We start from the raw sequence: 21,713 nt of genomic DNA, 5'->3' as shown, positions 1-21,713 counted from the left end.
ATCTCAAATAGTTGTCTATAAAATAGATGAAATATTTGAAACAACCTCTTGCATGGATGCTCATAGGATCACACAAATCAGAATGAACCAATTCCAATATATCTTTGATTCCTTACCCTTAGACTTAAAAGCTTCTTGGTTATTTTCCTTCCAAGTAAGACTCGTAGGTTGGAAAGATTTCCACTACTAATGAACCCAAAAGTTCATCAGCTACCAATGAATCCTACTCGAGTTAATATAACCTAGCCTTAGAAGCCAAAGATATAATTGGTTCATTTTCGAAGGTTACTTTCTCTTAAAGTTAGAAGATGTGTTACTAATCTCCATTTGTTGCATCGTGAGAGTTATTGGATTTATAAATTGCCAACCAACGTACCAGAACAGATAACTTCCCTCTTTTCCTTAATAACAACTTTGTTATTTAAAAGAGGCAGAATATCAAGTTCTTTGAATAGTTTAGAAACTGAAAACTAGTTCTTTCTAAACTTGGTGCGTAAAGACAATTACTAAAAAATCCATATTTTATTCATATCAAAAGATAAACATCTCCCACTGCAACAGCTACCATTTTTATAGTAGTGCCCATGTAGACGGTGTTTTAATTTTCATTTAGTTGCTGGGTTTCCTGGAACCCTGCAATGAATTGCGGACATGATTAATGGCATCTGTATCTACACTCCAGGTTCTGGTAGATAACACCACTAAACATGTTTCAACTAATGAATTAAATACACCTATATTATTCTTAGTTCTAAGAAGACAGTCTACCTTAATGTCCAAGTCCTATTTCCAATCATTACAATTGGGACTGCTAAGTCTTTCTTATAGTATGACTACTAGGGGATTGACAAACATTTTAAATCCTAAGAATCATAAAAATATTTAGTCAAGATCAACTCCTTAAAATCTCCATGAATTTTGTGTATACAAAATCGAAGAGGAGATTTTATTCATTAATTTTATTATCTCGTCAACTTTACTTTATGACGAATAAAATTAATAGTTGATCTGTCTTTGATCAAATATTTGGTCAAAACTCTTTGAATTAAAAATAACATTGATTCCTCAAACAATATTATTTAAATTCACCAACACCTCAAACACCGTGAATTTTGCATGCCACGTTAGTGTGGACGTATACAAATTCATCATTTGTAAGAGGAGGGTTTTACCCATTGACTATCTTGTCAATATAACTTTTTGACAAATAAAATTACCTCAAACACCATGAATCTTGTATGCCACGTTAGTGTGGACGTATACAAATTCAAACATTTGTAAGAGGGGTTTATTAATTTTATTATATTGCCAATCTAGTTTTATGACAAATCAATAGTTGGTTTCCTTTGGTCACACAAGTGATAGTAGTGACTCGTTGGGGAGGATACTATTAAATGTGTCTAAGTGTTTACCATTACTTGACACTAAGTCCATTAATAAGATTATGCCCTTCCGTTGGGGAAGATCACACGCTCTTAATTAACTTCCTATAGTCATCCAAAAATGGAAGTCTATTCTAGTGATCCACAAACAAGCTCATCCGTTATGGAGGAAGGCACTCAGAGCCAACGCGCAAACTTGTTTGCATCACTTACAAACCAGTAATGGAGACCATGGGATTTACTTAAAAATCCCTCTCCCACTTAGTTATTTATAAATGAGGAATTTTAACTATGCTAGCCTACTAGTCATGTATACTAACATGCACACACAGCATAATATAAAAGCAATAAATAGAAAATCTAATTTTCAACTATTATGACTTTTATCTATGGTTGTCCTCCATGTGTTGTCATCCCAAGCTGCTGTCATATTTGGCCACCGCCACCGGGTCTAGCTGTCGCATCCATCTTGCTCCTTGTTCCGCTGCGCCTCTGGTCCTCAGAAGGTTCTACGCTTTGCAAGATTCGATCCGCGACATAAATAGAATTTTATAATTTTGATCCTATATTCCATAAAAGGAATGTACATGTATCTAGATCAAAAATAAAATCCTAATAAAACTAAATACAGCTCCTGCTGTATTTTATAATACAATCATGCACACACATATAAATGCCCTTGACATGTCCAAGGGTCCAATCACACACATAATAACTATAAGTCATAATAGTTGGATCCTGCATCCACAAAGTTAGCACATCCTACTATTATCCTGCCTAAATTATGTATGACATGTGCATAATTAAACTAATACCAAATAGGCAAAACCCTAGCTCTGATACCAATTGTTGGTTGCTACTCGGAAAACCTAGAGGTTCCACTGTACAAAAATTTTGTACAAAGGTCTGAACCTTTTCCTAGCTACCATGTGTTCTTTTAAATTAAATTTTGGATCGCCTGCGGAACTTAACACGTTTGATCCAAAACTTAATCTATTTGTTCTTTTAGGTTTTGACTTGGATCTCCTGCAGAACTTAACACGTTCGACCCAAGTCACCTTAAGTTATTAATTCCATTAAATATTAATTTCCATAATTAGTTCCCAGTACTGACGTGGGGAGGCACATGACCTTCTTGGATATGGGAGCAACCACCACCGACTAGACAAAACCTTTTATGGAAAGCTAATATTTAATTTCCTAAAATAACTTTAGGTTAACCGAAAAGAAAAATCAAATCACAAGGAAAAGAAAAACAAAAGAACACTATATCAAAAACAAATTCGAAACTCTATAATCGTATGCCTCTTGTATTTAGTATTATTTCCAAAAATAACTAGTATGATGCGGAAAGAAAAATTACTAGTTATACCTTTTAGAAAGACCTCTTGATCTTCTACCGTATTCCTCTTCTAACCTCGGACGTTGTGTGGGCAACGATCTTCCGAGATGAGAACCACCTAGCACCTTCTTCTTCCTTACAAGTTTCGGCCATCAAAACTTCTCCTAGGATGAAGAGGTTCGGCCACCACCACCATGCTCCAAGGGATGCTAGAAAAGAGGCTTCTTTTCTCTCCTTCTTCTCCTTCTTAGTTCCGGCCACCAAAGCTATCTCCACCATGAGAAGGTTTCGGCCACACAAAGGAGAGGAGAGGAAAGAAAGGGCCGGCCACACCCAAGGAAGAAAAGAGGGAGAAAAATAATAGAGTTGTTCACCATGAAGCCTCCTCTACCCCCTCTTTTATAATCCTTGGTCTTGGCAAATAAGGAAATTTAAATAAAAATTTCCTTAATTCCTTTGCCATGAAAAAGAAAAATTATTTTAATTAAAACAATTTTCTTTTTTTAATTGCAATGGCCGGCCACCACTTTCCCCAAAACAAGGAGAGTTTTAATTAAAACAAAAAATTAAAACTTCCTAATTTATTTCTAGAAATTTATAAAAATTTATCCAATAATTTTCATCCCTTCATGATTGGTTAATAAAAAGGAAATTTTATAAATTAAAATCTTTCTTTTAAACATGTGAATAAAAAGAAAGTTATCTCTAAAAATTAAAATCTCTTTTAATCTACAAATAAGGAAAGATATCAAATCTTTTCTTAATCTCTTGTAGAAACTTATAAAAGAGATATTTAATTTTTAAACTCTCTTTTAAATCATGAACATGATTAAAAGGAAAGTTTTTACCAAAATTAAAATCAACCTTTTAATCTACAAATAAGGAAAGAGATTTAACTCTTCTCTTAATCTTTTGTAGAATCTTATAAAAGGAAAGATTTAAAATTTTAAACTCTCTTTTAAATCATGTTATCCACATAATAAAAATTTAAAAAAATAAAATTTCTTTTTATTTTAATAGAGCCGGCCACCTAAGCTTGAGTTCAAGCTAGGGCCGGCCACATGAATTCACCCATGAACCAAAACATGGCCGGCACTAGCTTGGTCTCCAAGCTAGCTTGGCCGGCCCCCTATAGGATGGGTAAGAAGGTGGGTATAGGTGGGTATAGTACTCTATAATTAAGAGGCTACGATAGGGACCGAGAGGAGAAATTGATTTTGGTCTCCCGATAAAATTAAGCATCCCGTGTTCGCCCCGAACAGACAACTTAATTTTATCAATAATAATTCATTCCACTAGAGAACTATTATTGAACTACCGCACCAATCTCAAATTACATTTTGGGCTCCTTCTTATTATGAGTGTGTTAGTCTCCCTGTGTTTAAGATAACCAATGTCCACTAATTAAGTAAGTTACTGACAACTCACTTAATTAATATCTAGCTCCAAGAGTAGTCCCACTCAACTTCATCATCATGTCGGACTAAGTCCACCTGCAGGGTATAACATGACAATCCTTATGAGCTCCTCTTGGGGACATTCTCAACCTAGATTACTAGGACACAGTTTCCTTCTATAATCAACAACACACACTATAAGTGATATCATTTCCCAACTTATCGGGCTTATTGATTCATCGAACTAAATCTCACTCATTGATAAATTAAAGAAATAAATATCAAATATATGTGCTTGTTATTATATTAGGATTAAGAGCACACACTTCCATAATAACTGAGGTCTTTGTTCCTTCATAAAGTCAGTATAAAAGGAACGACCTCAAATGGTCCTACTCAATACACTCTAAGTGTACTAGTGTAATTATATAGTTAAGATAAACTAATACCTAATTACACTACGACCTTCCAATGGTTTGTTCCTTTCCATCTTGGTCGTGAGCTACTGTTTATAATTTATAAGGAACCTATAATATGATCTTCTGTGTGTGAAACCACACACCATGTTATCTACAATATAAATTAATTGAGCAACTACATTTATCATAAATGTAGACATTTGACCAATGTGATTCTTATTTCTAAATAAATATTTATACCAAAAGCTAGGCTTTTAGTATACATTCTAACATGCTCCCATACCCAATAAGGCCTAGTGCATCGCGATGTTTAACCTGGAAGCTGATCTCTGAAATTAATATTTAATTGAATTTGTAACATGGGTGGATTTGGATCAATAATGTTAAGCATCGTTTGCGATCCAAGTCTAAACCACTAAGAACAGATATGTTGAATTTTGAATCAATAATGTTAAGTTATGTTTGCGATTCCAAATTTAATTTCTAAAGAACACAATAGGTTATTAGGAATGGTTCAGGACTTGTATAAAATTTTTGTGCAGGGGAACCGGTACGATATTCAGAGTATCAACCAACAATTAGTATCAAAGCTAGGGTTTGCCTCTGTGTGTTTAGTTTTCAGTTTAATTATGCACATGTCATACATAATTTAGGCAGGATAATAGTAGGATATGCTAACTCTATGGCTGCAGGCTCCAACTATTATGGCTTATAGTGATTGTGTGTGATTGGACCCTTGGACATGTCAAGGGCATTTTATGTGTGTGCATGATTGTATGTATTAAATACAGCAGGAGCTGTATTAGTTTTAGGATTTTACATTTTTTTTCAATCTAGATTACATGTAGATTCCTTCGTGGAATATAGGATCGATAAATGTAAAATTCTATTTTTGTCACGGATCGTATCCTTGCGAGGCATGGTATTATTTATGGACTAGAGGTGCAGTGGAATGAGAAGCAAGATAGATGCGACGACTAGACCCGATTGCGGTGGCTAAAGATGGCAACAGCTAGGGTTGGCAGCACACGGAGGACAGTGATGGAATATGCCATAATAGTTGGAAAATTATTTTTCCATATTTATTACTTTATTTGCTATGATGTGTGTGTGCATGGTTAAAATTCCTCACCTTAAATAACTAAGTGGGAGAGGGATTAATAAATAAATTCCACGGTCTCCATTACTAGTTTATAAGTGATGCAACAAACTTGCGTGTTGGCTCTGAGTGCCTCCCTCCACAAGGGATGAGTTTGTTTGCGGATCACTAGATCAAACTTCCTTTATGGATGGTTATAGAAAATTATTTAGGAGCGTGTGATCTTCTCCAACTGAAGGGGCACAATACTATTTAATGGACTAAGTATCAAGTAATTGTATACACTTAGACGCATTTAATAGTATCCTCCCCAACGGAGTCACTGTTATTATTTGTGTGACCAAAGGAATACCAACTATTAATTTTATTTGTCATAAAGTAAGGATGACAAGTGTAACACCCATAGGGTACTTAGCAAGATTTTAGATATTTTTTTTATCATGAATAAAAATAGGCCTTATATGTAAAATTTCAAAAACAATAAAAATAAGAGAACCAAAAAGAGATGACCAAGGTTTGAACCTTGGATCTCTTACTAGATGCATGTATGTGTTAACCAATAGACCAAGAGAAGATATTGTTAGAAAGAGAAGTGACAAAATAATTAAGAGTAAGAAAAGAGTTTCTTTCATTTAGAAGGAGAAGTTAGAGTTTCCTTCTTCCTCTCAAAAGAAAAGAGGATTCTTACCTCCTCTTTTCATTAAAGGAGAAGTAAAGTAAAAGAGAAGGAAAAAACCCATTTTTCCTTCTTCTTCTCATATGGAATAAAAGGAGAAATGAAGGAAAATCTTCATTTTTCTCTCTTCCTCCTCCCTCTTTCTCTTCACCGTGACCAAGCTTTCTCCCCACCTCCATTGCCGAAACCCAAACAAAGGAGGACTCATCTTTAGGAAGGCTCCACAATCAAGATTACTTACCTAAGGAAATCAAACACAAGGATGTAAGTATCCCCTCACCTGTGGTACAAGTCGTTTACGTAATTTCCGTAAGGTTAGAATGCTTTAAAATAAAAATAAAAGAAAAGAAAACCATGCTCATCGATCTCCTTATGTTATGATATGAACTTAGTTAAAGATTTATGTTGGAGGTTGTTTAAAGCTTGATCTTCTTCTTTATATGTTTCGGCCATGAATATTCTAGGGCTTTAAGAAGCGTAAAATCTAACCTAACATGCTTATAGACTCCCTTATGATATGATAAGAACTTGGTTAGGTATTCATGTTTGTATGTTGCTTGGAATTTAATTTCCTTTTCTTGAAGTTTCGGCCATGATGGATCTAGGGTTTCAAGAAGCTCAAAACCTAATTTAACATGCTTATAGACTCCTTTATGATAAGATATCAACTTGACTAAGTATTCATGTTTGTATGTTGCTTGGAAATTTTATTTCCTTTATTGTAAAGGTTCGGCCATGATGGATCTAGGGTTTCAAGAAGCTCAAAACCTAATTTAACTTGCTTCTAGACTCCTTTATGATAAGATATGAACTTGACTAAGTATTCATGTTTGTATGTTGCTTGGAAATTTTATTTCCTTTATTGTAAAGGTTCGGCCATGATGGATCTAGGGTTTCAAGAAGCTCAAAACCTAATTTAACTTGCTTATAGACTCCTTTATGATAAGATATCAACTTGACTAAGTATTCATGTTTGTATGTTGCTTGGAAATTTTATTTCCTTTATTGTAAAGGTTCGGCCATGATGGATCTAGGGTTTCAAAAAGCTCAAAACCTAATTTAACATGCTTATAAACACCTTTATTATAAGATATGAACTTGACTAAGTATTCATGTTTGTATGTTGCTTGGAAATTTTATTTCCTTTATTGTAAAGGTTCGGCCATGATGGATCTAGGGTTTCAAGAAAGCTCAAAACCTAATTTAACTTGCTTATAGATTCCTTTATGATATGATAAGAACTTGGCTAGGTATTCATGTTTGTATGTTGCTTGGAATTTAATTTCCTTTCTTTGAAGTTTCGGCCATGATAGGGTATAGGGTTTCAAGAAGCTTAAAACCTAACCTAACATGCTTTTAGACTCCCTTATGATATGATAAGAACTTGGCTAGGTATTCATGTTTGTATGTTGCTTGGAATTTAATTTCCTTTCTTTGAAGTTTCGGCCATGATAGAGTATATGGTTTCAAGAAGCTTAAAACCTAACCTAACATGCTTATAGATTCCCTTATGATATGATAAGAAACTTGGCTAGGTATTCATGTTGGGATGTGCTTGGAATTCACTTTCCTTTCCTTGAAGTTTCGGCCATGACAGATTTTAGGGTTTCAAGAGGCTTAAAACCTAATGTAACATGCTCATAGACTTCTTTATGATATGATATGCACTTGGCTAGGTATTCATGGTTGTATGTTGCTTAGAAGTTATTTCTTTTCTTGAAGTTTCGACCATAATAGATTTTAGGGTTTCAAGAAGTTTAAATTTAAAGCCTAGCATGCACATGAATCTTCTCATGATATGATATGAATGTAATTAAATATTCATGCTTGTATGTTGTTAGAGCTTACTTTTCCCTTTCATGAACTTTCGGCCATGACTATATTCTAGGGTTCAAGGAAGTTTAAATTTAAACTTAGAAAGCTCATGGCTCCCCTTATGATATGATATGAAGTTAGTTTGGTATTCTTATGCTTGTATAGAACTTAGTTCATGTTCTTAAAAGGTTCGGCCACAACTAAGTTAAAAGACCTATGAAGCTTAGAACCTAAACTTCTTATGTTCATGATATGTTGTAGTTTATGATCTTAAATTTATCTAAGGTTCGCAAGCTTATATGATGTTGTAATCTAGAACCAAGCATGGTGACTTTCGGCCACTATATGGAATTAGGGTTGGAGACCCAATTATGATTTTGCTAGTTGTCTCACAGACTAGGATATGAATTAGGAGATGCTAGTAAATGTTTTTCCATGTATGATTATGTTTTCAATGATGCATTATATGCTCATTTAAGTATGCTTATGAACTATGTATGAGGATGACTTTTATGATGTGTTTTATGCTTAAGTATGCATCCTTTATGATAAGACAAGTAACATGCCTATTTATGTATGCTTATGAACCATGCATGAAATGATTCTTATGATGGCTATGTACCCAAGTATGTAAGATTTCAAATATGTTGCATGCTCATTTATGTAAGCTTATGAACCAAGCATAAAAAATGATTTTTTATGATGGCTATGTGCCCAAGTATGCATGCCTTATGATATGATAAGAAAATGGCTAAGAGTTGCTTCCCTTAAGTTCGGATTAAGAGCACTCTTCATGTTAAGACAAGAGCATGACATTTATGTTGATATGATATGACAGTTATTATGGTATGATATGCATGACATGTATTTTACTTTGTATGGCTTGTACCAAGGGTGGGCTCCATAAGCTCCCCTTGGCCTACGGACTATGAACAGGTATAGTAAAAAGGGATGGGCTCCTTAGTACGCCCCTAGGCCGACGGACTATGAACGGGTCTAGATCCCTATTAGGTTCAGGGCTACCTACCATGTCCTAGGGATTGCGCGCATTTATGTATGTATGTGGTACAAGCCGGGCCCTCATGATGATGATATTATGTTTAAGTATCAAAAGATATGTTTAAAGACATCTTGCACTTGACATGACATATGTTTTAAAAAGACATTCTGCATAATGCACCCATTCATGATATGATATGTTTTTTTTATGAATTATATGACATGATGTTATGCCATACTCTTATGACTTATAGGACATGATGTTATGAGATGTTTTGTTTATGATTCATATGACCTGATGATATGTTATGCTGCTATGATTCACATCACATGATTCCTTTATTTATGATATGTTAGAGTATGATGTTTCTTAATAATATGATATGATAGGAGGCTATGTTCACATGATCTTACTTTCCTTATACCACAGATAAAGGCAAGGAATGGATGATCTAAGGGAGTTGTAGGAGAGGCAAAGAGGTGTGTGTGGCAGTGGCTCGGCTAAGACAAATAAAGACCTGCTATGTTATTTTTGTTATGTCTGACATGAACCAAGTGTATTATGTTACATTCCAGTATAACTTCATGACATTTCCGCTGCTTTATGTTACTAGAAAGAAATTTTAAATATGCATGTGTATCTTGGAATAATTAAGTAAGTAAGTAGCCTCGTCCCTTTAGTAGCAGGGAGGGCGGGCGTTACAGTTTGGTATCAGAGCCAAGTTAGCCTTCCACTACACACACATCAAGCCTACATCCTGCCGCTCCAAGTAAGAATTTCTATGCTTAGTATATATATATATATATTTTGATGCTTATGCCTAGTTTTTTTTATTATTTTATTTTATTTATGATGCTTTAGCTGTATGCATGCTTACGTTATTCTTTTAAGTCACAGTTTTAGTTTAGGTTGCATGATGGTAGGTTAGGGATGATAACACAACAAACTTACAAATAGTTAGAAATGATGATAACCTTTCGTTAGCCTGGTTAGAAATGATAATAACTTACGCTAGCTCTATTGTCATTAATGAAGATAAGGATTGCTAGGAGACGTAATACCAGAGCAGATGAGACATCACCTCCACCTGATCTGATGCATGTAGTTTCCGAGCTCCAGCGTCAGGTTACGGAACAGCAGCAGATGATCACTGCTCTGCTGAATCAACAGGGGAATCCTGCCACCCCGCCAGGACACCAGAACGTAGTACCAGTAATACCTACAACTGTACCAGAACCACCGGCACCTGCACCACCGGTAGGCCCAGCTCCAGTGGTTCGTCAGGAGGCATATCTGATTCAGTGGCAGAGACTGAAGCCGGAAGCTTTCTCCGGTAACTGTGAACCATGGGACGCACAGGCTTGGTTCAAGATGGTAGAGAGCATAGTGGAGTTACTGGATTGGCCTGAGCACGAGAAAGTCAAATGCGCATCGTTCTGCCTTACCGGAGATGCCAGGATGTGGTGGGACAGAGTGAAAGCAAAAAGACAAATAAACCAGATGACATGGACAGACTTCGAGACAAAATTTTTTGAAGAATTTTTCCATATGCGAGTCACAAATAAACACTATGATGAGTTCACCGAGTTCCGGCAAGGTGATCTATCGGTCAATGAAGCTGTTAAGAAATTCAACCGCATAGCGCGTCTGTGCCCAGAGTTGGTCAGCACGGAGAGAGAAAGGGTTAGACTTATGCTGAAGATGCACAGACCTGAGATAGCCTTGAACGTGGCTGGCGGAGATAATAGACCACAGACCGCCAAAGAATTAATCAGTAGTGCTCTGATCACGGAACACTATCAAAAGGCGATGAATGAGGGCAAGAATCATACTCAGTCGGGAGGACAGAAATCTCAAAGTACCCGAACCAGCTGGAAAGGAAATCACAGTGGCAAGCGGAAGCAATGGAACGATTCCAAGAGTGGTCCAGCAAGCAAGCAGCTCACGTTTCCTCAGTGTACCACCTGCGGGAAGAAACTCCCGGGAATATGTCGTATAGGTACAAATAGATGCTACAACTGTGGAATGGAAGGACATATGGCCAGAAACTGTCCTACACAGATCCAGACACCTACCCCTCCGCAGGTTCAGAACAGAGGTGCTCCCCCACAGCTACACCTGATGTAAGCTGCGATAGAAGGCCCACAGATAAGCCAAGGGAGACTGGAAGCTCCGCCAGTAGCGACGAATGCCAGAATTTTCCCCATCACCAAGGAGGATGCGGCCAATGCTTCTACGGTCGTCATAGGTCAGCTACCAAATTTTAGTCAATATACTAAAGTCTTATCTGATACTGAAGGGGAATCATTATATAATACTGAAGGCAAATCAATAGTCAAATTTATGGGGAAGCCGAGAAACATTACGTGTCACTGGGTCGAAAATATGTCCGGGCAACTCTCTACCCTGACCTTAGCACCGACATTATTCGACAATATATTGGAAAAGCAAACTTGTGACCAAAGCCTCCAAAGGATTAAGCAAGAAACCTTAGAGGGAAAGGATGACGGATTCCATATCGCGGACAGTGGAATATTATATCTCAGGGATCGATTATGTATTCCAGGGGATCCAGAGTTGCGAAAGAAGATACTGGAAGAGGCCCATGAAACACCCTATGTGATGCATCCGAGTTCCACTAAGATGTACCAAGATCTGAAAAAGAAGTTCTGGTGGTCCGGTATGAAACGAGACGTGGCTCAGTATGTCAGTACCTGTTTGACCTGCCAGCAAGTTAAAACAGAACACAAGAGACCTAGAGGATACTGCAGCCAATCCGAATTCCAGAATGGAAATGGGAGGATATCTCTATGGATTTCATCTCGGGATTACCCAAGACGACAAACGGTTACGACGTTATATGGGTAATCATGGACAGATTGACGAAATCTAGCCACTTTCTGGCAATTAGGATGACCTACTCTGTTGAGCAATTAGCTCAATTATATGTCAAAGAAATTGTCAGATTACATGGGATTCCTAAGACCATTATTTCTGACAGAGATGGTCGTTTTATTTCCCATTTTTGGGAATGTGCTCAAAAAGCCCTTGGCACCAAGCTATTGTTCTGTACTGCCTTTCACCCTCAGACCGACGGACAAACAGAAAGGGTAAATCAAGTACTAGAAGACATGTTACGGGCTTGCGCCTTAGATTTCAAAGGGAGTTGGTGCCGATATTTAAGTTTAGCGGAATTCGCCTACAACAATAGTTACCAGGCTACTATTGGAATGACACCCTACGAGGCTCTGTACGGAAGGAAATGTAGGTCCCCTATGTGTTGGTACGAAGGTGGTGAAAAGAAGGAGATGGGAGTTCAAACAGAATTCATTGACAACACCACCCGTGCTATACAGAATATCCGCCAAAGAATAGAAATAGCTCAGAGCCGACTAAAGAGTTATGCAGATAAAAGACGAAGGCCGTTAGAATTCAGTGTCGGAGATGCAGTGTTCCTTAAGGTAGCTCCTATGAAAGGAGTGATGAGGTTCGGAAAGAAGGGAAAACTAAGCCCGCGTTATGTAGGCCCATATCAAGTTCTGAAAAGAGTTGGAAAGGTGGCCTACGAAATAGCGCTACCTCAGGAGATGTCAGCTATCCACAATGTGTTCCATGTTTCAATGCTAAAGAAATGTATTCCGAGCACGGACCAAGTGATCGAACCACAAACCGTACAAGTGCAAGAGGATCTAAGTTACGTAAGTCGACTGGTTCAGATATTAGATCGAAGTATCAAAAGACTAAGGAACAAAGAGGTACCATTAGTAAAGGTCCTGTGGCAAAATCAACGGTTCGAAGAAGCCACATGGGAGCGAGAAGACGATATGAGACAAAAGTACCCGGAGCTATTTTAAGTTCGAGGATGAACTTTTATGAGGTATGGGGGATTGTAACACCCATAGGGTACTTAGCAAGATTTTAGATATTTTTTTTATCATGAATAAAAATAGTCCTTATATGTAAATTTCAAAAACAATAAAAATAAGAGAACCAAAAAGAGATGACCAAGGTTTGAACCTTGAATCTCTTACTAGATGCATGTATGTGTTAACGAATAGACCAAGAGAAGATATTGTTAGAAAGAGAAGTGACAACATAGTTAAGAGTAAGAAAAGAGTTTCTTTCATTTAGAAGGAGAAGTTAGAGTTGCCTTCTTCCTCTCAAAAGAAAAGAGGATTCTTACCTCCTCTTTTCATTAAAGGAGAAGTAAAGGAAAAGAGAAGGAAAAACCCATTTTTCCTTCTTCTTCTCATATGGAATAAAAGGAGAAATGAAGGAAAATCTTCATTTTTCTCTCTTCCTCCTCCCTCTTTCTCTTCACCGTGACCAAGCTTTCTCCCCACCTCCATTGCCGAAACCCAAACAAAGGAGTACTCATCTTTAGGAAGGCTCCACAATCAAGATTACTTACCTAAGGAAATCAAACACAAGGATGTAAGTATCCCCTCACCTGTGGTACAAGTCGTTTACGAAATTTCCGTAAGGTTAGAATGCTTTAAAATAAAAATAAAAGAAAAGAAAACCATGCTCATGGATCTCCTTATGTTATGATATGAACTTAGTTAAAGATTTATGTTGGAGGTTGTATAAAGCTTGATCTTCTTCTTTATATGTTTTGGCCATGAATATTCTAGGGCTTTAAGAAGCGTAAAATCTAACCTAACATGCTTATAGACTCCCTTATGATATGATAAGAACTTGGTTAGGTATTCATGTTTGTATGTTGCTTGGAATTTAATTTCCTTTTCTTGAAGTTTCGGCCATGATGGATCTAGGGTTTCAAGAAACTCAAAACCTAATTTAACATGCTTATAGACTCCTTTATGATAAGATATGAACTTGACTAAGTATTCATGTTTGTATGTTGCTTGGAAATTTTATTTCCTTTATTGTAAAGGTTCGGCCATGATGGATCTAGGGTTTCAAGAAGCTCAAAACCTAATTTAACATGCTTATAGACTCCTTTATGATAAGATATGAACTTGACTAAGTATTCATGTTTGTATGTTGCTTGGAAATTTTATTTCCTTTATTGTAAAGGTTCGGCCATGATGGATCTAGGGTTTCAAAAAGCTCAAAACCTAATTTAACATGCTTATAGACTCCTTTATTATAAGATATGAACTTGACTAAGTATTCATGTTTGTATGTTGCTTGGAAATTTTATTTCCTTTATTGTAAAGGTTCGGCCATGATGGATCTAGGGTTTCAAGAAGCTCAAAACCTAATTTAACTTGCTTATAGATTCCTTTATGTTATGATAAGAACTTGGCTAGGTATTCATGTTTGTATGTTGCTTGGAATTTAATTTCCTTTCTTTGAAGTTTCGGCCATGATAGGGTATAGGGTTTCAAGAAGCTTAAAACCTAACCTAACTTGCTTATAGACTCCCTTATGATATGTTAAGAACTTGGCTAGGTATTCATGTTTGTATGTTGCTTGGAATTTAATTTCCTTTCTTTGAAGTTTCGGCCATGATAGGGTATAGGGTTTCAAGAAGCTTAAAACCTAACCTAACATGCTTATAGACTCCCTTATGATATGATAAGAAACTTGGCTCGGTATTCATGTTGGGATGTGCTTGGAATTCACTTTCCTTTCCTTGAAGTTTCGGCCATGACAGATTTTAGGGTTTCAAGACGCTTAAAACCTAATGTAACTTGCTCATAGACTTCTTTATGATATGATATGCACTTGGCTAGGTATTCATGGTTGTATGTTGCTTAGAAGTTATTTCTTTTCTTGAAGTTTCGGCCATAATAGATTTTAGGGTTTCAAGAAGTTTAAATTTAAAGCCTAGCATGCACATGAATCTTCTCATGATATGATATGAATGCAATTAAATATTCATGCTTGTATGTTGTTAGAGCTTACTTTTCCCTTTCATGAACTTTCGGCCATGACTATATTCTAGGGTTCAAGGAAGTTTAAATTTAAACTTAGAAAGCTCATGTATCCCCTTATGATATGATATGAAGTTAGTTTGGTATTCTTATGCTTGTATAGAACTTAGTTCATGTTCTTAAAAGGTTCGGCCACAACTAAGTTAAATGGCCTAGGAAGCTTAGAACCTAAACTTCTTATGTTCATGATATGTTGTAGTTTATGATCTGAAATTTATCTAAGGTTCACAAGCTTATATGATGTTGTAATCTAGAACCAAGCATGGTGACTTTCGGCCACTATATGGAATTAGGGTTGGAGACCCAATTATGATTTTGCTAGTTGTCTCACAGACTAGGATATGAATTAGCAGATGCTAGTAAATGTTTTTCCATGTATGATTATGTTTTCTATGATGCATTATATGCTCATTTAAGTATGCTTATGAACTATGTATGAGGATGACTTTTATGATGTGTTTTATGCTTAAGTATGCATGCTTTATGATAAGACAAGTAACATGCCTATTTATGTATGCTTATGAACCATGCATGAAATGATTCTTATGATGGCTATGTACCCAAGTATGTATGATTTCAAATATGTTGCATGCTCATTTATGTAAGCTTATGAACCAAGCATGAAAAATGATTTTTTATGATGGCTATGTGCCCAAGTATGCATGCCTTATGATATGATAAGAAAATGGCTAAGAGTTGCTTCCCTTAAGTTCGGATTAAGAGCACTCTTCATGTTAAGACAAGAGCATGACATTTATGTTGATATGATATGACAGTTATTATGGTATGATATGCATGACATGTATTTTACTTGTATGGCTTGTACCAAGGGTGGGCTCCATAAGCGCCCCTAGGCCGACGGACTATGACCGGGTCTAGTAAAAAGGGATGGGCTCCTTAGTACGCCCCTAGGCCGATGGACTATGAACGGGTCTAGATCCTTAGTTGGTTTGGGGCTAGCGACCATGTCCTAGGGATTACACGCATTTATGTATGTATGTGGTACAAGCCGGGCCCTCATGATGATGATATTATGTTTAAGTATCAAAAGATATGTTTAAAGACATCTTGCACTTGACATGGCATATGTTTTAAAAAGACATTCTGCATAATGCACTCATTCATGATATGATATGTTTTTTTTATGAATTATATGACATGATGTTATGTCATACTCTTATGACTTATAGGACATGATGTTATGAGATGTTTTGTTTATGATTCATATGACCTGATGATATGTTATGCTGCTATGATTCACAACACATGATTCCTTTAGTTATGATATGTTAGAGTATGATGTTTCTTAATAATATGATAAGATAGGAGGCTATGTTCACATGATATAATGTTAGATGATTATGTCTCCATTGATTATATGCTTATATGACTATGCTATGAGATACAGTTTTTGTGAGTAGTAAAAGGATCTTACTGAGCCCGTGTGCTCATAGCTTACTTTCGTTGTACCACAGATAAAGGCAAGGAATGGATGATCTAAGGGAGCTGCAGGAGAGGCAAGGAGGTGTGTGTGGCAGTGGCTCGGCTAAGACAAATAAAGACCTGCTATGTTATTTTTGTTATGTCTGACATGAACCAAGTGTATTATGTTACATTCTAGTATAACTTCATGACATTTCCGCTGCTTTATGTTACTAAAAAGAAATTTTAAATATGCATGTGTATCTTGGAATAATTAAGTAATAAGTAGCCCCGTCCCTTTAGTAGCAGGGAGGGCGGGCGTTACAACAAGAATAAAATTAATGGGTAAAACCTCCTCTTACAAATATTGAATTTGTAGACGTTCACACTAACATGACATGCAAAATTCATGATATTTTGAGGTGTTGGTAAATTTAAATAATATTGTTTGAGTAATCAATATTATTCTAAATTTAGAGTCTTGACCAAAAAGTTTTTTTTGTGATTCTTAGGATGACTTTCAACCCACTGACTATTATATTGAAAGAGAACAAACTTACTGGTCCCAATTACATAGATTGGAAAATAAACCTAGACATTGTCCTTACTGCTGAAGGTTATAAGTTTGTACTGTTAGAGGTCTGCCCTAATGTGCCTAATTGTGATTCTAGTGAAGAGGAGATTGAGTATCATAAGAAATGGGTCAAGGCAGATGAGCTGGCGCGGAGTTACATTTGGCTTTAATATCAAATGTGCTGCAACATCAGCATCAGACCATGTCTACTGGCCATGACATGATGTACAATCTCAAGGAACTCTTCGGACACTAGAATCGGGCTGACAAGCAAGACTGTATGATCTCTAGGTACTAGACTAAAAGAAGGAATGAAGAAGCCGAAAGGCAAGTGCTTCATTTTTAAGCAGTCTGGACATTTGTAGGCGGGCTGTCCTCATAGGAAGAGAACAATATAGGTAGATCTTTTTCTCTTGTAGTTAGAACATGTTTAGTGGTGTTATCTACTGGTACCTGGCATGTAGATATGAGAATCACTGATCATGTCTGCAAATCTTTGCAAGGGTTCTAGGAAATCTGACAACTACACGAAGGAGAAATCACTGTTTACATGGGCAATGCTACAGAAGTAGTAGCTGTTGCAGTGGGAGATGTTTATAGGAATAAAATATTAGTTTTGAGAAATTATCTTTACGTACCAAGTTTTAGAAAGAACATTATTTTAGTTTCTAAACAATACAAGAATGGATATTCTGTCTATTTTGATAACAAAGGTGTTATCAAGAAAAATAGGGAAGTTATCTATTCTGGTACGTTGGTTAGCAATTTGTATACTGTAAATCCAATAACTCCCATGATGCAACAAATAGAAATTAATAACACATCTTCTAATTCTAATAAAAGAAAGGAACCTTCGGAAGTGAATCAAACATATCTTTGGCATCTAAGGCTTAGTCATATTAACTTGAGTAGGATTCAAAGGCTAATAGCCGATGGACTCTTGGGTTCATTAGTGTTGGAAAACTTTCCAACTTGCGAATTTTGCTTGGAAGGTAAAATGACCAAGAGACCTTTTAAGGACAAGGGGTATATAGCCAAAGATGTGTTGGTATTATTTTGATTTGTGTGGACCTATGACTATCCAGGCAAGAGGTAGTTTCGAATATTTCGTCTCTTTTATGGACGACTATTCGAGATATGGATACATTTACTTGATGCACCGCAAGTCTGAATGCTTTGATAAGTTCAAAGAATACAAGGCTAATATGGAGAAACATCATGGTAAAAGTATCAAGACACTACGATCTGATCGTGGTGGAGAGTACCTCATAGGAGAGTTTAGGAGTTACTTATCAGAGGTAGGGATTCAGTCCCAACTATCTGCACCTGGTACACCCCAACAGAATGGTGTGGTAGTACGAAGGAATAAAACTCTTATGGATATGGTTAGATCGATGATGAGTTATTCAGAATTACCAGATTCGTTTTGCGGATATGCTTTGGAAACAGCAGTGTACATTCTGAATATGGTACCTTCTAAATAAGTACCCTCTACTCCCATGGAATTGTGGAATGGGTGTAAGCCTATTTTAAGTCATATTAGGATATGGGGTAGTCCAGAACATGTGCTGAAGGGAAATACTGACATGTTGGAATCACGTACAAAAGTTTGTCTATTTGTGGGATATCCTAAAGGAACGAAAGGTAGTTTGTTTTATAATTCTAAAAATCAGAATATCATTGTTAACACCAATGCTCGATTTTTAGAGGAAGATTATGTAATGAACCATAAGCCCATGAGTGAAATTGTTCTAGAAGAAATTTGAGAGGACATGTCTAGTCTAGTACCAACAGTACAATATGAAATATCACAAGAAACTGCAACATGTATCACAAATGATGCACAGTTACAAACAGTGTCTCGTCGTAGTGGGAGGGTTGTGAGGAAACCTAAGAGATTGATGTTTTTGGGAGAGTGTTTGGACTTGATCCCTGGTGAACATGAACTTGATCCCCAGACATATGACGAAGCACTCCAAGATAAAGATGCAGTATCTTGGCAAAGAGCGATGAATTCTGAAATGGAATCTATGTATTCTAATAAGGTCTGGGAGCTTGTAGAACCACCAAATGGTGTAAAAGTCATTGGATGTAAGTGGATCTACAAAAGGAAAAGAGGGACAGATGGGAAGGTGGAAACCTTCAAAGCAAGGCTTGTTGCGAAGGGGTATATTCAGATAGAGGGAATCGATTATGAGGAAATCTTTTCACCGGTGACCATGCTTAAGTCTATCCAGATACTCTTATCTATTGTCACTCATATGGATTATGAGGTTTGACAAATGGATGTTAAGACAGCTTTCCTTAACGGAAGTCTTGAAGAGAACATCCATATGAAGCAACCGGAGGGGTTCATAGCAAAGGGCAAAGAGCATCTAGTGTGTAACCTCAATCAGTCGATTTATGGACTGAAGCAAGCTTCAAGATCTTGGAATATCCGGTTTAATGAAGTAATCCAGTTATATGAATTTATTCAGTGACCGGATGAGTCTTGTGTATACACGAAGTATGATGGAAACATGGCGTTATTTCTTGTACTATACGTAGATGACATTTTTTATAATTGGAAACAATATTAAAGTGTTGTCAGAAGTAAGGGTATGGTTCTTCAAGAAATTCGATATGAAGGACTTGGGTGAATGTGCACATATTCTAGAAATCAAAGTAATATGGGATCACAAGAAAAAAATGTTGTGCTTATCCTAAGCTTCATATATCGATACTAACCTAGCTCGTTTTATCATGCAAGACTCCATGAAAGATTTTTGTACCTTTTGGGCATGGAGTATATTTATCTAAAGAGATGTCTCCGAAGACATCAAAAGAGATAGAAGAAATGAAGGCGGTTTCCTTATGCTTCAGCTATAGGAAGCCTAATGTATGCTATGCATGAGACCAAATATCTATTTTTCCATGAGCATGGTTAGCAGATATCAAAGTAATTCAAGACAGGGACATTGGACTACTGTAAAGCATAGGGATTATATGTTGGTTTACCAAGCAGATGATTTGATCCCTATGGGTTACACGGATTTTGACTTCCAATCAGATAGGGACAATAGTAAGTCGACCTCAGGGTTTTGTGTTTATTTTAGGAGGTAAAGTCATAACAATGGAGGAGTGTTAAGCATAGATGCTTTTCGGACTCCACCATGAAAGCTGAGTATGTGGCAACCACTGAGGCAACCATAGAAGCTGTATGGCTTAGAAACTTCATGATGGACTTAGATGTGATTCCTGCTTTGCCCAAAAATTATTAAGTGTATTGTGATAATAAGTGGTGCAATAGCAAACTCAAAGGAACCACAAGCCCATAAGGCAAGTAAACACATAGAACGCAAGTACCACCCAATGCGAGATATCGTATAATGTGGAAAAGTTGTTGTCGCCTAGATTGCATCAGATGATAACCTGGAAGATCCTTTCACTAAGCCTCTTAAGACAAGAGCTTTTGATGGGCATATTGAGCGGGTGGGAATCAGATGTACGACAGGGTATATGGCAGCATAGTCTTTTAGTATAAGTGGGAGATTATTGGAATGTATACTAAAAACCTAACTTTTTGTATAAACATTTATTTAGAAATAAGAATCACATTGGTCAAATGTCTACATTTATATGCTAAGTATAGTTGTTCAATTAATTTATATTGTAGCTAACATGGTGTGTGGTGTCACACATAGAAGATTATGTTATCATTTTATTATAAATTATAAACAGTAGGTCACGACTAAGATGGATAAGAACAAACCATTGGAAAAGTCATAGTGTAATTTGGTATTAGTTTATCTTGACTATAAAATTACACTAGTATACTCTGAGTATATTGAGCAGGACCATTTAAGGTAAGTTCTTTTTATACTGACTGCATAAAAGAACAAGACCTTTGTTATTATGGAAGTGTGTGCTCTTAATCATGATATAATAACAAGCACAATACTCAATATTCATTTCTTTAATTTATCAAAGGGTACAATTTAGTTCGATAAATCAATAGACCCGATAAGTTGGGAAATGGTATTATTTATATGATGTGTTGTTGATTATAGAATGAAACTGTGTCCTAATAATCTAGGTTGATAATGTCCCCAAGAGGTGCTCATAAGGATGACCCTGCAGGTGGACTTAGTCCTGTTGGGTTTTTCGTGCCGCGAAAACCGCTTTTCGCGTCGCGGAAACCCCGAATCACCCAAAGCCGTAGATCCGTGCAAGGAAAAACTGAATGAACTTACGAGTACGAGTTTCAAAATTTTTAGATCTATACTAGATGAGAGTTATACCTTCGAAGCGAGCCCTTTCGCGTTCCCGCTCGTCCAAGGAGTTGCCGGATCTCGAGAGTGTCAACGTAGACACTCCTCTAATGATATCCACACGAAAAAGGAGTGTCTCCCACACTCAAAGGATGGAGAAGAGAGCCCCAAGTGTGCTAGCACTTTCTAGAGCTCTCGAATGGGATTGGAAAGGAAGAAAAGAAGAAGGTATAAAAGAAATCTTATACACTCACTAGTAGTATCCTTCCTTTGTGACCTTCACTCTTCCTTTGCTCTTGGATTTACTCAACCATCTTCTCCTCACCATGGAAGTCCACAGCAACAGCAGCAAGGAGGAGGAAGAAAGCTTGGAAGAAGATGGAATAATAACCACACTTCAATTGCCACAAAACCAAAACCTCCTTTGCATTAGT

This window comes from Zingiber officinale, chromosome 9A (assembly GCF_018446385.1).
Source record: "Zingiber officinale cultivar Zhangliang chromosome 9A, Zo_v1.1, whole genome shotgun sequence".
Lineage (NCBI taxonomy): Eukaryota > Viridiplantae > Streptophyta > Magnoliopsida > Zingiberales > Zingiberaceae > Zingiber > Zingiber officinale.
This window is presented reverse-complemented; position numbering follows the sequence as displayed.